Below are 14,471 nucleotides of genomic sequence, written 5' to 3' on the forward strand. Positions count from 1 at the left end.
GCATTTTCCTTCTGGCTAAGGCATGAAGAGAGGAGGGTTAAGGAGGTGAAGAAAACATTAGGGGATGAGATTACCAAACCACTATGGATAAGAGTAAAGGTACCTAATCCCATAACCATTATCATAACCCACAACATCCTTATGGAGTACCAGCAAGTGACCCCAATTTGGAGACAGAGACAAGAGGAGGATATCCTCCACTTTGAGGACATGGTTAGACTACTAAGTGATGAAGCTATACAGGCATGCCAAAGAAGATGACAGGGTCTACCATATAGCCTACAGTTGAGGGAATCCCACATACCCACTTGTATGCATAATGCCTTAGCTAAGACCCCACTTTACAAGAGGATCATCTAGAGAATGGGTATACAGTGGATTGGACTAAGGTTCAATTCTCCGCTACTGTTGAGGATGGAACAACGCACCAGTGAAGAAAAAGAATCAAGGGAATGGAAGGAAAGAGAGTGTAGTTGGGTTTTACTTACTAGGAGAATTGCCTAGGTATGTAGCATGGGATGTTAAACAAACTTCCAAAGAAATAATGAAACAATAGCTCAAGGATCAAGAAGATTAAAAAGGTAAATTTTCCCAAGGATGGGAAAACATCTTAGCAAGGGGGTATGATGAGCCCTTGAATTGTACATATAAAGGTCCATCTATAACCTCTATCACCTAGGAATACACATATTTCCGACCTTGATTATTATGCATTTTGATAGTTTACATATTATTCCTTATGTTGCAGTGTGTGCTTAAGAGATTTAACCATACGAATGACTTGTGTGACCTTTTGAAGTCTTAGAACCCTAATTTGGAAAGGTATTTGAAGCTTAACAAGCTCCTCCAACAACCCTCAGTAACATACAACATCACTAATAATTCAGAGCTATCAGTAGTTAAAGACATGGTGGTTGCACAACAAGCCCTAGGGGAAGCAATTCATGAGCATAGGGATTTTTGGAGGGAAAAGTTTCCCTCCTATTGAGGAGTTTTCTCCAAATTTTAGATAAGTAGGGGAACTCGAGCTAGCGATGGAAGCCTTTTTTTGGAGAAGAAAAATCATATTGTCACTTTGGAGTCTCATAGCTTTTTAATTTCCATTCCTGTAATGACAAATTTCCATTAATGAAAAGACATATTTTTGCAAATATTCTAAGTTGATTTTGTTTAAGGTTCCTAAGCACCTTGGGGAGGGCTCGCCCATTGGCACTCTAAAATTCTTCTGGTATGTTTTTTACCTTCCTTTCATATGTTTCCTTATGTTGTTATACCTTTTTGTTTATTTTACAGTGATAGTCGTAGTGTTAATGTTCTTGTAGGTGCTTGGAAAGTAACATTTCTTATTTGTCGAGTGATGGTTATGGTTTTCATAAGTTAAAATTAGCTTCATACACCTCATTTCATCTTTCTTTCATTAATTTGTTGCACTCATACGATTCCTTGTAAAATTTACAGGTCTTCTTATAGAAATATAGGTTTCATGTAGAACAAACCCAACAGCTCTGTTTTTGCATCATTATTTGAGATTTCATGTTGGTTAATTGCAAAGCACCTTAGTTAGTTAATTTAGCATGATTAAGTGAATGAGAATGAATTGAAGAAGTTGTCATAGCTCCAAAATCGTCTACAAGATCACAGATTGTCTTATTGTTGAATGGATTGCTTTAGTTTTCTACAACATTAACATAGAGCTATTTTCCTTGCCACATAATTCCTTGCATTCAATTAGTGTAGTTTGAGAGCTATTTTCCTTGCCACATAATTCCTTGAGTTCAATTAGTGTAATTTGAATTCTTGCAACCTCACGTTCCAGCATTTTTCTACAACTTTGTATTTTTTTTCCTTCAACTTTACTTCTGTAATTTCAGTTGCTGCACTTAGATTATTGAATCCTTACCCCCTGGTAGATTAGACGAGTTAGAGTGACAACCGATTCGCGTGACTATTTTTACTTTGATCAAGAAAGTAATGGTTCCAATATATTTGTGTGCATTACAGGGGAAAAAAAAATTGTAATTTGTATCTGCAGTAGATGATATATCTTAAATTTGCATGAACCCAAGTTGACATATTGAAGTTTAAAATCTAAAGACTGCAGCATTGTTGCACGAATATTAAGGGCCATCACCTAAAATACATTGCCAATCATAAACTGGATGAATTATCCTTAAAAAAATTATGGAGGTTTATACAAGGATTTGAAGTTGTGCTGGATTAAGCCGTCAATAATGCTTACTACGTTCAATGCCATCTATAGCTTGCTAACGAATTCGTGGAACGCAGGGTGAGTTTGTCCAATACTCACCGTGGGCTCTGAGCATTTCCCTCGCCTTCTGTTTTGTCTTTGATGTGCATTCAAGTTGCTGGAGCACACACAATTTGTAGACGGCACCAATCTGCACCATTTCCTTAAGAAGGTGAGTAGTAGGAGAGAACTTGCAGAGCGACCAGAGTATTCGAACTGCTTTCTCAGTTGCAACTTGAGAGACTCTGAATATTTTCTTGGAGATGGAAGCTATGCCCATGGCATGATCAATTGTTGTAGCTCTTCCCTCCGCACATTCACATAGAATATCCAGAAGACACAGCATTTTCTCGCAAGACATTCTCTGGGATTCAGGAAGTAATTCTATCAATATACAAATAGTTCCGGCCTCTATGGCCTTGACTCTGTTATTTCTGGAAGGAGAACAGATGGCCATCAAAATCTCCAGAGATGAAGTAGTTGCCTGAGAGCAGACTTCCTCTGTCAGCAGTTGAAGGAGCCCTTCAATCAGATCCTCATTCGCATTCGCAACGAGCTGTTGCAACCTGTTATGCCCACTGCTAGAAAGGGTCTTCAGTAACATGGCCGAATGAACTCTTGCATTGCAGCTTCCTTTCTTGAGAATCCATGAAATGTGGTTTAGGGTTTTGAACCTACAAAGCATTTCTGAAGTCTCATCGGACATTGGAAGTTTGTGCAGAATCCCCAAGGCCTCTTCGCAAGCCATCGCGCATTCATAACTTCCACTTTCCATTTCAACAATATTTGTTTCTATCACAGAAATCAATGCAGAATCTCCACCACAATCAGCAATACATCTTCTGTTTTCCACGCTCTCATCGGCCAGAGATCTCAGTTTCTTCAAGCCATTAATTCCCTGAAAAGGTGAGCATGATTCAAAATCTTGGAGCAATTTCTTGATCTGATTCGAGTCGACAGGGGGCCTGAGCATGGGGATTTGTTGGACACCTTTTGAGCTGTTGGCCAGGCACCACCCCTGAATGAGGCGACGCAGGGTGTGATTGGGAGTCATATCGTAGTTGGACATTACTTGCATCGTAACAGGGCACGTGTTCTTACCACAAGAATAGACCCATTTCTCCATACTTTCTCTGTCATATGTCATACCGGTACAAACTGTAATGGGGTCTCTCATTATCTGCATAGATATCGGACATATGAAGTAGGAAGGGATCTCAGCTACCTCTGCATTCTCTTTTGGATCCATCCTGATACCCTTTTACATAAACCACCCAGAATTGAAATTCAGGGGAATTGTAATTCCAAAAAAAATGAAAATCAGAATTGAGTTAATAGTGAAAACCTTTCAGCCCAGGGCAGCTTAATTGGGGATTCCAGTCCAGAGAGCAGTTTTAAGCTAAATTGGGGTCGCCATAATATACTATATAAACTATGTGATCTGAAGTTCAAATCCCCACAGATCAAGCCAACAAAAAAACCGTCAAATACTATGTGGAGCAAGGCCACAGCACACATATATGTGTATAAATATGAAGGATCCTTGACAAACTAATGATACTATCATCTGTCAGCAAATAGGGTTGGATGTCAACTTAGAAGAAGACCTGATTCTGCCCTCTGAGGCAATCTTCAGAATATCTCTGATGAATGAAAACCCAAACCCGATTTAAAGAGTACAGCCAAAGGGTTTGAAACGTGGCGCCAGGCTACCCTTGTTAGTCCTGCCCTGCCATGATAAAGGAGCCCGAGTCCGTGTGCCCTGCCGACGGCTTTTCGAGTCAAAACAAACGTGCACCGGCACTTTTGAACTCCTACTTGACTTTAAACTCCTGAAAAGCTTAAAAACATGTCAAGTATGTCAGCAAAGCAAACTCGCATGAAAAACTTGAAAAACATGTCAAATATGGCAGCAACGCCATCTTTATATATACTGCTTATTTACTGTATGTTACTGAAATTAAAAATTACAATGCCTTTACCTAATTTACTAGGTCTTTAATGGCTGAAAACTTTGAAAATCGAAATCAGTGAATCGAGTTGGTAACTCTATTCCTCTGTAAATTTATATATTTAAATCTCTCCCACTGGTCTCTGACCAGGAGTAGATGACAGCACGATCAAAAGCAGCTTGGATACAATGAGAAATTGCAGCGTTTGAGTTGGATACTATTCACAAATTGCATAAGCCGCGGTATTGCTTCTTAATTAAGATTAGTGTTGCTGCAGTAAGGTTCTTTAGTATTAGAAAGGCTACCTAATCGTTCCCAATCCATTAATCAATATCTTATATATGTAATAGAAGGATCTCTATATAACGTACCAAGTTCTCTAATGATTTTAATTAAATTATTAGAGGGGCAGGTTTTATAAAGAACCAATTTTCAATGTTATTTATGAAGATGGGTAATAATATTTTTTTTTTCTAGCACTTCAAATATTAATTTTAAAATTGTCATTGTTTTCGTTGGAAACCAAATTAAAAGTGGGGAGAATCAATATTATGGCCCATTTTAACAATTAAAAATAATATTTAAATACTTAATTATTAATATTTTTAAATACTTAACCATTAATCATGTAAATAACACATGAATCACATTACAATACCATAAACGCCATACACAAATGAAATAGATAGAGACACCAGATGTATGTGGAAACTCATAAAGAGAAAACCACAAATATTGTTTTTGTTTGTTATGAAAATGCAAACTCCGACCTATTGTTACATCATGTTTACTAGCACCAACCAGAAGGAAGCACTCACTCCCTGATTTTCAGGGACCCACTTGCAAGAGGCACTAACCCCTAATTGTTTTACAATCACGAGCTTGAAGGAAGTACCAACTCCCTGATTTGCAAGCACCCATTTATAGGAGGCACCGATCCCCATATTGTTTTAGAAGCACCCACCTAAAGAAAGAATTGAATCCCTAATGTGCAGACACCAACATGCAAAACCTAGCAGATCCATTTTTCATCCATTTTCAAACTTGTATCCACAAGTACTCTGTCACTTTAAACTTCATATTTGTATTTACTTCTCTCCCTGCTTTACCTCTCAATCAACTAGATATTTCGTTGTAGTACAAATATACTTAGTTATCTATACTTGTGTTTTTAACTCTCTCTCTACTCTGCAACTCTCCCCTCAGACCGAGATCTGATCAAGCTTCTCATATCTGCTTACTAACTCTTTCATCACATTCAAATTTCACCATAGTTTTTCATATACGTTTTAGAAACTCTTTCTCTTTAATCTCAAATTTGATGTCAACATTCAAATCTACTTCTCTTACTAGTCAGCAACATCTCATATTTCAAATCTACATACAGATATGTTCTAGGCTCTTTTTCCGAACTCAACCTTCTTCAACACTCTTCGAACTATCTTGGCCTTCATCGTTTTCTTGTGTCTTGTAGCAACATGTGATCATTCCACATTAAAACCCTCTAACTCAAGTCTCAACCTCTATATTTTCTTCGACATGATTTAGTTACACTCTCAACCCTTTCACAAAGTTGGACTTATATAAAACTCGTCCTTTTCAATTCTTCATTGGGACATCCCAGCTTCCTTTGTCTTTTAAATTTTATTTTATAGCTTTGTTACCTTGAAATATCATGTGTATCAGTCCATGGTTTGTCCCATGGAAATTTTTCCTTTTTGATTGTATCAACAACCAAGTCGTTTGACTTAATCAAGACTATGAACTAGGCTTGTATTCCACAGTGCTAGCTCCCTATAAACATTTGACAAGTTGTTCTACTCAGCTGCAACAATGTTTTCTTGCTCAGTGGTTATACTAGCAATTTATTCTCACAACAATCCATTGGCACAAAGCTTCCTCCTCTTCAACAACAACATTTGGCCTTTTCTCATGCAACTATATATATTAACATTGTCATATTTTTAAGTTATATATGCAACCGCACTTTAATTCCATTCAGCTCACAACCTTTAATTCTCCACACAGATTTTGGCATTGAATGCCAAAACATATTTGCATCCCTTAATAGTTGGACCTAGTTGCATATGCTCACATCCCAAAACCACGACTTAAGCCTTCAGGTTCTTAGCGTTAGGCTCTTTATTCATTGGTAAAAATTCACGATGCTCTTGATTTTATATTTAAAAGAAACATATTGCCAATTCAATAGCCATCCTGGGGCCCCTTGTATGTCTAATGGTTAATGAAAGGGAGCGGGGAGGAGGAGGGGAGGTAGGAGAGGGTTAGGATTTGTTGCTTATGCGACTAAATATCCACCATCTTCCACAAGCATGGCAGATGAACTGTGTTGGTCTATTCAATCAACGACCAATGAACCATCCAATGCCCCCCTGCTTTTTCGACTTTTGACAGAAGCAGGGGTGTGGATTTGTCATACGTGACTAATCCACCATGGACCATAAACATTAACACTACAAAAATGTTGCAAAAACAACCCCTAATGTGAATCTCGAGGTACGACTAACTCATCTGCCATGTCACTATCACGTCGTCTGCAATGCCACGTCTTCTACCATACGAAGTCATCATAGTCCCGGGTCTTTCTTCCTCTACCTGTCATGATAACATCATGTTGTCATCATAATGACATCATCCTACCATATGGAATCCTCTAGGTGATGTCGTGTGTCACCAAAAAACAAGCCACACGTCCACCAAAAAGGGCTAAATCTACCTCCCACGTGGTTGACAGTGTGCCATGTCATTACCACATGTCTACCAAATCATCATTGTTAAGCACTAAGGATCTGCCACTTGTCATTGTTGCCACATCATCATCATCAACAACTTGGGATCTGCCACTTGCCACTGTTGCCATATCATCATCATCAACCACTCGGAGTCTACCACCTATTGTTACTGCCACATCATCATCAATCAGAAGAAATCCAGTATCCAACACTTTCATGTGTTTTCCTTTTTCATGCCTTCAAAAGGCTTGGATGCTCGGATACTTGGATATCTCTTCCTCCACTTGGAACCAAGCTTTACTAGAATCGTGAAACCTCTCTTGCCAAATTGAATCTAGATATGGGTCATTCTTTAATTGATTATCATGTGCAACCCTCAGATACCCAAATACTTGGATATCTTTACCTTTGCACAAAACCTGGAACTTTTAGAACCTTGGCATTGCGCACTTTTCCACTTGAATCTAGTTATGGAAAAATGTACAACCTCTAGATTGTTTAGATATTATGCACTTCTCAAATATGCTTGGATGAATCCAAAATATGATTCTTTTAGCGATGTGCTAAATTATTTGTGCCTCAAATTGCATGGATACCCAGAGTCTTTGAATCCTTTTCTCACTACCAACCTTACCTTCACTTCAAGAATATTTTTTTCCTCAACCCTTGGGAGTTTGACCAAGTATCATATACCATTAGAAAGGTCTCCGAGAGAGATATCCTACTACACATTTTGCACTATCATTTGAGCATGTCAACTACAAACAAAATTCCTTCACATCCAACAATCTACAACCACCAAAGGACACTACAAACACCAAAAACGCATCAAATACAACGTCAACAAACTCTCCCTGAACTTGTATTCACTTTGACATCAATATCTGCCAACTAATAACCTATTAAACAATCTCCAAAATCTACCAACTAGTAACCCTGCTCACTAATCTATAACTGAACTTGACATGAATGGTTAGGCTTGGCATTAGTGACAACCAACTTGAAATTTGCTCAACAATATTTCTCATCAAGAACTTTCCAACTATATAGATTTCATCTCAATCTAAACTCATGGCACAAATTTGCACCTAGTTGAAGGTATACCCTTAATGTCCACTTCAGTTTCCATGCATATCTACATCACTTACATGTGGCACTTTTTTCCCACGTATCATCACTACATTAGTCCATCTCCTTACAGTCAAACAATGTCAATCCACATCATCATGCCATGTTGTGTCATGCTAGGCCCATGTTGGATCTGACGGTAGCTTCTTTGACTTCCTAATATGCAACGATAGATGATGGGTACGCACCTTTGGTAACTAGTGATGTTTCAAGTTCTATCAGTACCGAGAGAATGCTTGCAACCTTGTCTGGATTCTCTCAAAATCTCAATGTCCGACCATTAGTTACTTGACACGTCGAGATCAAAACTATGTCACTTGACATTTGCTAACTCTAACACTCAATAGCCTATTAGGTTCCATTGGTATCGAAGGTGAGCTTAACATGGTGACAAAACTACTCGAAATCCAAACCCCGGATATCCATGAAACCTACCACCTAACTGCCACTTGGTCACCTCTTGCTACGCACTCATTATGTCACATCACCTTGCCACATGGATCATCATTTCGTTACAAGACGTCAATTTTCCATGTCATCAATGAACCATGTTTTGTGCTATGTCACCCTGCCTCATGGATTTTATTGTCATTTCCATATCTCATGCCATGTCCACCAATATTATTGGGCGTTAATGGTATCAAGGTGATACCTCAATATGCAATTTTTTACGCCTAACCTATAAATTCCTGATGCCTGACACCAAGTCTTGTAACCTGATAGCACCCAAAATTCCCATCAGGTGATGAATAGTGTGGGTTTAGTTTGCACCAAGGTTTCACATTGATAGACTCCACCACACTCCCTCAAAATTCCCAAAGCCAAAAATACAACACACGATATGTCGTCACTGGACAGGTCTGACTACCCATCTTCATTCACCGACAAAGTCTTCAAGTTTTGTTAGTATCATATGTTTGAATGTGAGGATGGTTTGGTGAAACACCAACCCCTGGGGCCCAATAGCCCAATGTATGACAATTGAAATCCCAACACCCATTTTTTTGGCTAAGATATTGGTCTTGGCTCCCTTACCAACCAAAATGCCTAGTGGTTGGGCTAAAGACCTCCAATCCCCAAATTTTCAAGATTTTCAAACTAAAGGAGAGTTAATCCTCAAATTTCCAAACCACTTGATACCTAAGAAAAAACATGCATGTAGGGGAAATTCTTGGACCATCGCTAAGGCTAGAAGAGATATTTACAAGGAAAGGATATGCCCCAAGGTACTTTTATAATTACAAAGGTCCTTGCTAGCCTTGAGGTATCCAAAATATTTTATCTCTCCACCTTAATTCCTGGTCTTCCTTCACATTCTTCAACATACTTCCACTAGCTTTAGGGTTCCTTAATGAAATATTTGATACTTTCCATGAAATTCTTTGAGAAGACTATTTCCTCTTGATTCCCCTTTTTAATCAAGGATTTTTTTCTTCTCTCTAATTCTCTATCATCCAGAAGACCCTTTTGCTAGTTTAACATTCTTAGAGCTTCTCTAATCTGTCAAATAGAAAACCATTGATTTCATCCCTAGCCAAGACTAAAATGTTATTAATCCCATGCTTAAGTCAACCATTTATTTCTTGCCCATAAACATGGAAGACAAAACAAATGAGTACATTAAATATGGATAAGTAGGCATGAAAATATTATACAACCATTTCATCTAAATCTACTAATTCTCATCATAAATAGATATCACACATACCATATTATCCATTTAGCATATCAACACATAAGTAGCTCATTTATTTAATTAATATTTTTTTCTTTTCAACATAATTTACATTATAGAAATGAATTCCACATGGGTACTTATCTTATCAAGATTCTATGTTGTCTACAACTATTGAAGGGTGAGCCACATTCCACCCCATATATGCTCAATTGCGTTGAAACCTTTCTTGCAAATGGAAACCCCAAATCCAAACAAAGAAGCCATGAGGGATGCTCTAACTTGGAATTACCATGGGTTGAGTCATGAAGGCCACTCTCCTTCATCAAGTAAAGCTCATCGATTTCCTTAAGATCATAATAAGCTGGAGTCTTGTCCAGTTGTTACGGGTGGTTTCTTTGCTACTCTACACATCAAGCATCCAAGGGGGAAAATGTCTCCCATGCTACCAGTGTTGTAACAACAAAGACCACTCTGCTTCATCCATTCAGAAGTCAATATCAATTCTTTCAACCTGTCAATCCAAGGCCTATTCTCATTCATAATGTGGCCATAATAGGGCTTGCACAACACAAGGAGAGGTCTTTCCATAAGTCCTCCCTCCCTCCCTCTCTCTCTCTCTCTCTCTCTCTCTCTCTCTCTCTCTCTCTCTCTCTCTCTCTCGCTCTTTCTCCCTCTCCCTCCCTCCCCTCTTTTCTCCAATTTCTCATGCGTGATAAGAAGTCTCCAAGATAAAGGGTACATAGCCCATATCAGAAGTCAATATTGATTCTTTCAACCTGTCAATCATAGGCCTATTCTCATTCATAATGTGGCCACAATAGGGCTTTCACAACACAAGGAGAGGTCTTTCCATAAGTCCTCTCTCTCTCTCTCTCTCTCTCTCTCTCTCTCTCTCTCTAGTAACACTTTCCTTTTAGATACTCTTTTTAGGAAGAAGTTTATAATCTCATAATATTGGCTCAGCCAAATAGTTCATTGGTAAGGATTAATTCCATCAACCCATTTTGTTGGATTTCATCCTCTCATTGCTTCTAATGGTCTGTGTCAAGGATTCACCTCTTCATAATATGGTATTAATTATAATTACAATTATTCAAGGTCTTTTTCTTGTTTACATTTTCATGCCCATACAAGGATTGCTACATAATTATTATAATCACAATATTAGCAGGATTAAGTGTTGGGGGTGTTACAATGCCCTTCCCTTTAAACGAACCCTATCCTTAGTGTTTAAATACATTTTAGGTGTCACATTCAACATCGTTACACCATTTTAGGTGCCCTTTTTGTTCATTGTAGTAGTATATAGTCTTCTTTCTTTCACCTATGCCAATTTCCTTATTCCTTCATAGCATCATCATTCTTTATATTCTTTCTCTTTCCACCACTTTAACAATGCATTTTCTCCACAACTTTGTCACTTTTGGACTTATGTCATTCCATTTGGTATCTACAATAAAAAAAACAATAGAACATGTGTTACGACCATATTCATACAGATTCATGGAATCCTTTTCCATAGGAAGTCTCTATTTCCATAAGGAAACACGTATTTAAACAGATGGGCTTTCAACATAATACTTATCTACTTGAGTGACGTTTGCTTCATGGGCTTCCATAAGAAACAAATTTAGCTCATTTCTTGTATTAGATGCACCTAAATGCATTATTTATCCCAATGAGAAGATGACATAAAATTTTCATAGTAATCTCATCCAAGTATCCTCTCCTTGCAATCACTCACCCCTTTAGGCTTAGGAAAACCCCTTCTCTACTACATAGTCCCTCAATAAATCTACCTTATTAAGGCTTTCTTACAAAACAAACTCAAGATATACTCATGGAGACTTACAATAAAATCATCCCTCTGGCTACTTTATCATAACACCACACATCTCACTTGTCATGGCTCATGGTGATCAAGATATATAATGGGATTCTAGTTTCACCACAGTGGCCATGCTCCTATGATTTTAGCTTCACATTCGTCATCCATCGTTCATGGATAGATACATCATCCTACTTGTATCACATTCCTATAGTTCTCGTGAGGTACAATTATAAAATTTCAAATTAGAAAGCTTCATTTTTCTATACTCACTTCATATAGAAGCTAGATCTCATAAATATGATACTTTTTTCATAATGTTTGCCTCCTTGTGGGTGATGTTGCCCATCCTTGTTATTGTTTTCAATTTTAGGCCATATTCCAAAACCATTCTACCTGTAATATACACTTTCACACAGTTAAATTTTTTTAGTTTCTTAGGTATAAAATACTTTCAATATATCATTTACAATAGACAAAAAATTGTTTCAAGCCCATTTCATAGTCAATAATTTAATCATGTTAAGTTTCATACTAAGTAAGATGAAAGGAAACATCATTGCACTACATGATAATTTCATATAAGCACACTCATTTAAAAAGAATACACATAGAAAGAAAAACTTTTCCCTCACAACAATTTGGATTAACTCAAGACCAAGTGTTTCATTATCACTATGTCCTTCATATATGGGATTCAATATTTTCCACTTCAAGTGTTGATTTAAGGCCTATTAACTCAATGAAATGTGTCCACCCAAGGCATTCAAGACACAAAAATGAGTCCTTCACTGATCTAATAGTCACTTAATTCATCTCCTTCTAGTGCATTAAGTTCCTTAATCAAACCAACATTCTAAAACTTCTTTCTATCCCCTAACCTAGGTTCAAGGCTTCTTCATTGATCTCCTTAATTAACAAGGTTAAAATCATGATTCCACCTAAAAAAAAATTAATCAATAGGTTCTCCACATCCCATGTTGGGAGTCACACTCACAACCTCATAAGTGGATTAGATTTCATTCCCATGGGCTTCACTATTTCACAAGCCCACATTTTACTTATATAATCCACCATGATTTTCTTTAACTAGTGAGTGTACTACTCACTTTTAATATCATTATGCATCATGGTTAGGTCATACAAATTTCTAATATTTAACCAAATCTTATGTACCAACAACTATATACCTTAACTATACTTTCTAGGGAATTCATACAAGACATGCATTCAATTGAAATTACTTCTAAGGCAACATTAACTCAACTTGAAGGATTTCTTACCCAATTCCTTTATCTTTCCATCTTGTGTAGCATGGTTGATTTCCATATTTACATGGTTGTGATTACCATGTATAAGGGTGTCCATATGGTTCCTTTTCTGGCCTTGCATCCCCTTGTTGTTGTCCTTGTGACACTTTCAATTATTAAAGGTACTTCCTTGCCTCCAATTCCACTTCAAAAAAGTGGTCCTTTAATGTCAAATTTCCAGAACAATCTATATTTTTCTTGATGTACAAGTTCATTCATATACCACTTGTTAGTCGAATCAATCTCAATATGTGATTAACACTTCTAATAAACAACTAGTTTATTCTATTTGCATATACAAACATTGAACAATAAATCAACATGTTCAAAATGAAGGTACTTCACAATTCAAACTCTTTCAAAAGAAAATCATAACAACCAAAGTAAAATAATTATTCAAAAGGAAACTTCTCTTTCCAAATATTTTACACAACTTAGGGACTCCATGGCCTAGTTGTTCATATCATCCCCATCAATATTTCTCTTGTTGATTTCTAACTACTCCAACTATGTCCTCTTAATGCAACTTAACATTCAATTAAACACGGGAAATTTTCCAAATTTATTCAAAATTCTGACATGTTAAGCCTGTGTAGTAAATTAATTAAATGTTTCTCGTAATTTTCAATAAGCTTAACAATCCAAATTACTTCTTATAACATCCTAGGGGTCCATCACCCTTGCACTATTGTGCATATAAGTTCTTTTTATCTTGCATATACCAAGACCATTATCTTTTTGTAGGCCTTTATAAATTTTATATATTACAATAGTTTTCATTCTCAACAAGACATCGTTAGGGGAGAGAGATTCAAGGGTTATCCCTTTTTTATTCCTTTGCATAGCTTGGAATTCACAACAATATTGACCCATTCCCTTGAGCAATCACTGTCAACTAGGATGGCTATCTCCTCTTAGATTTAACTTGTTAGAAATCAATTAATGGAGCAATGAAACACATAAAATATTCTGGAAACACATACACAAAAATACATAAAACAAGAGAGACATAGATATACGTGGTTCACCCAATTTGGGCTACATCCACGGAGAAGCAACCAATCCTTCCTTTTATATTATGCAACAAAATGAATAGATACAACCTACAACAAATCTGTTGTAATTTCCTCTTCGATCTCACACAGTCTCCTCTCTCTTTCTCACTCAGAATAATAATACACAACCACTATACAATTCCCTCATATATACTGAGGGTTTCCTTCTAGGGAAAAAAACTTAAATTAACATAACTTCTACTGTCAGATCATCCACCTAATGAATGGCCCAGATTGACTACAAAAATACAATATTTTACAAGGAAATTTTTCATCTATTTCTAGCTTTGGGGAACTTCCCCCAAAACCCCGCCATGGGAGGGATCATAAAAATTGTTGTTTCCCCCCCAGACCCCCCTAATGGTGATCATACATGGGATATTTCCACCTTGTTAGGAACAAGCATCCAACGTGGCTGAAACAAAAAAACCTCTGAACAATCAGGAAGATAATCAGGCTCCACACCCAACATAACCCATCATTCTACATAAGGAAACTACTTAACAAGATCACATTAAT

At 37.1% G+C, this 14,471-nt stretch overlaps 1 pseudogene; it reads right to left on the reverse strand.

Annotated features, from left to right (window-relative positions):
* Positions 1-2,062: 2,062 nt before the first annotated feature.
* LOC149219444 (E3 ubiquitin-protein ligase PUB23 pseudogene) lies at positions 2,063-3,943 on the reverse strand (annotated as a pseudogene).
* Between the last annotated feature and the right edge of the window lie 10,528 nt (positions 3,944-14,471).

The sequence above is a fragment of the Pinus tabuliformis genome, chromosome Q, assembly GCF_031772625.1.
Source record: "Pinus tabuliformis cultivar Carrire ecotype Pingquan chromosome Q, CPIR1, whole genome shotgun sequence".
NCBI classification, from domain to species: domain Eukaryota; kingdom Viridiplantae; phylum Streptophyta; class Pinopsida; order Pinales; family Pinaceae; genus Pinus; species Pinus tabuliformis.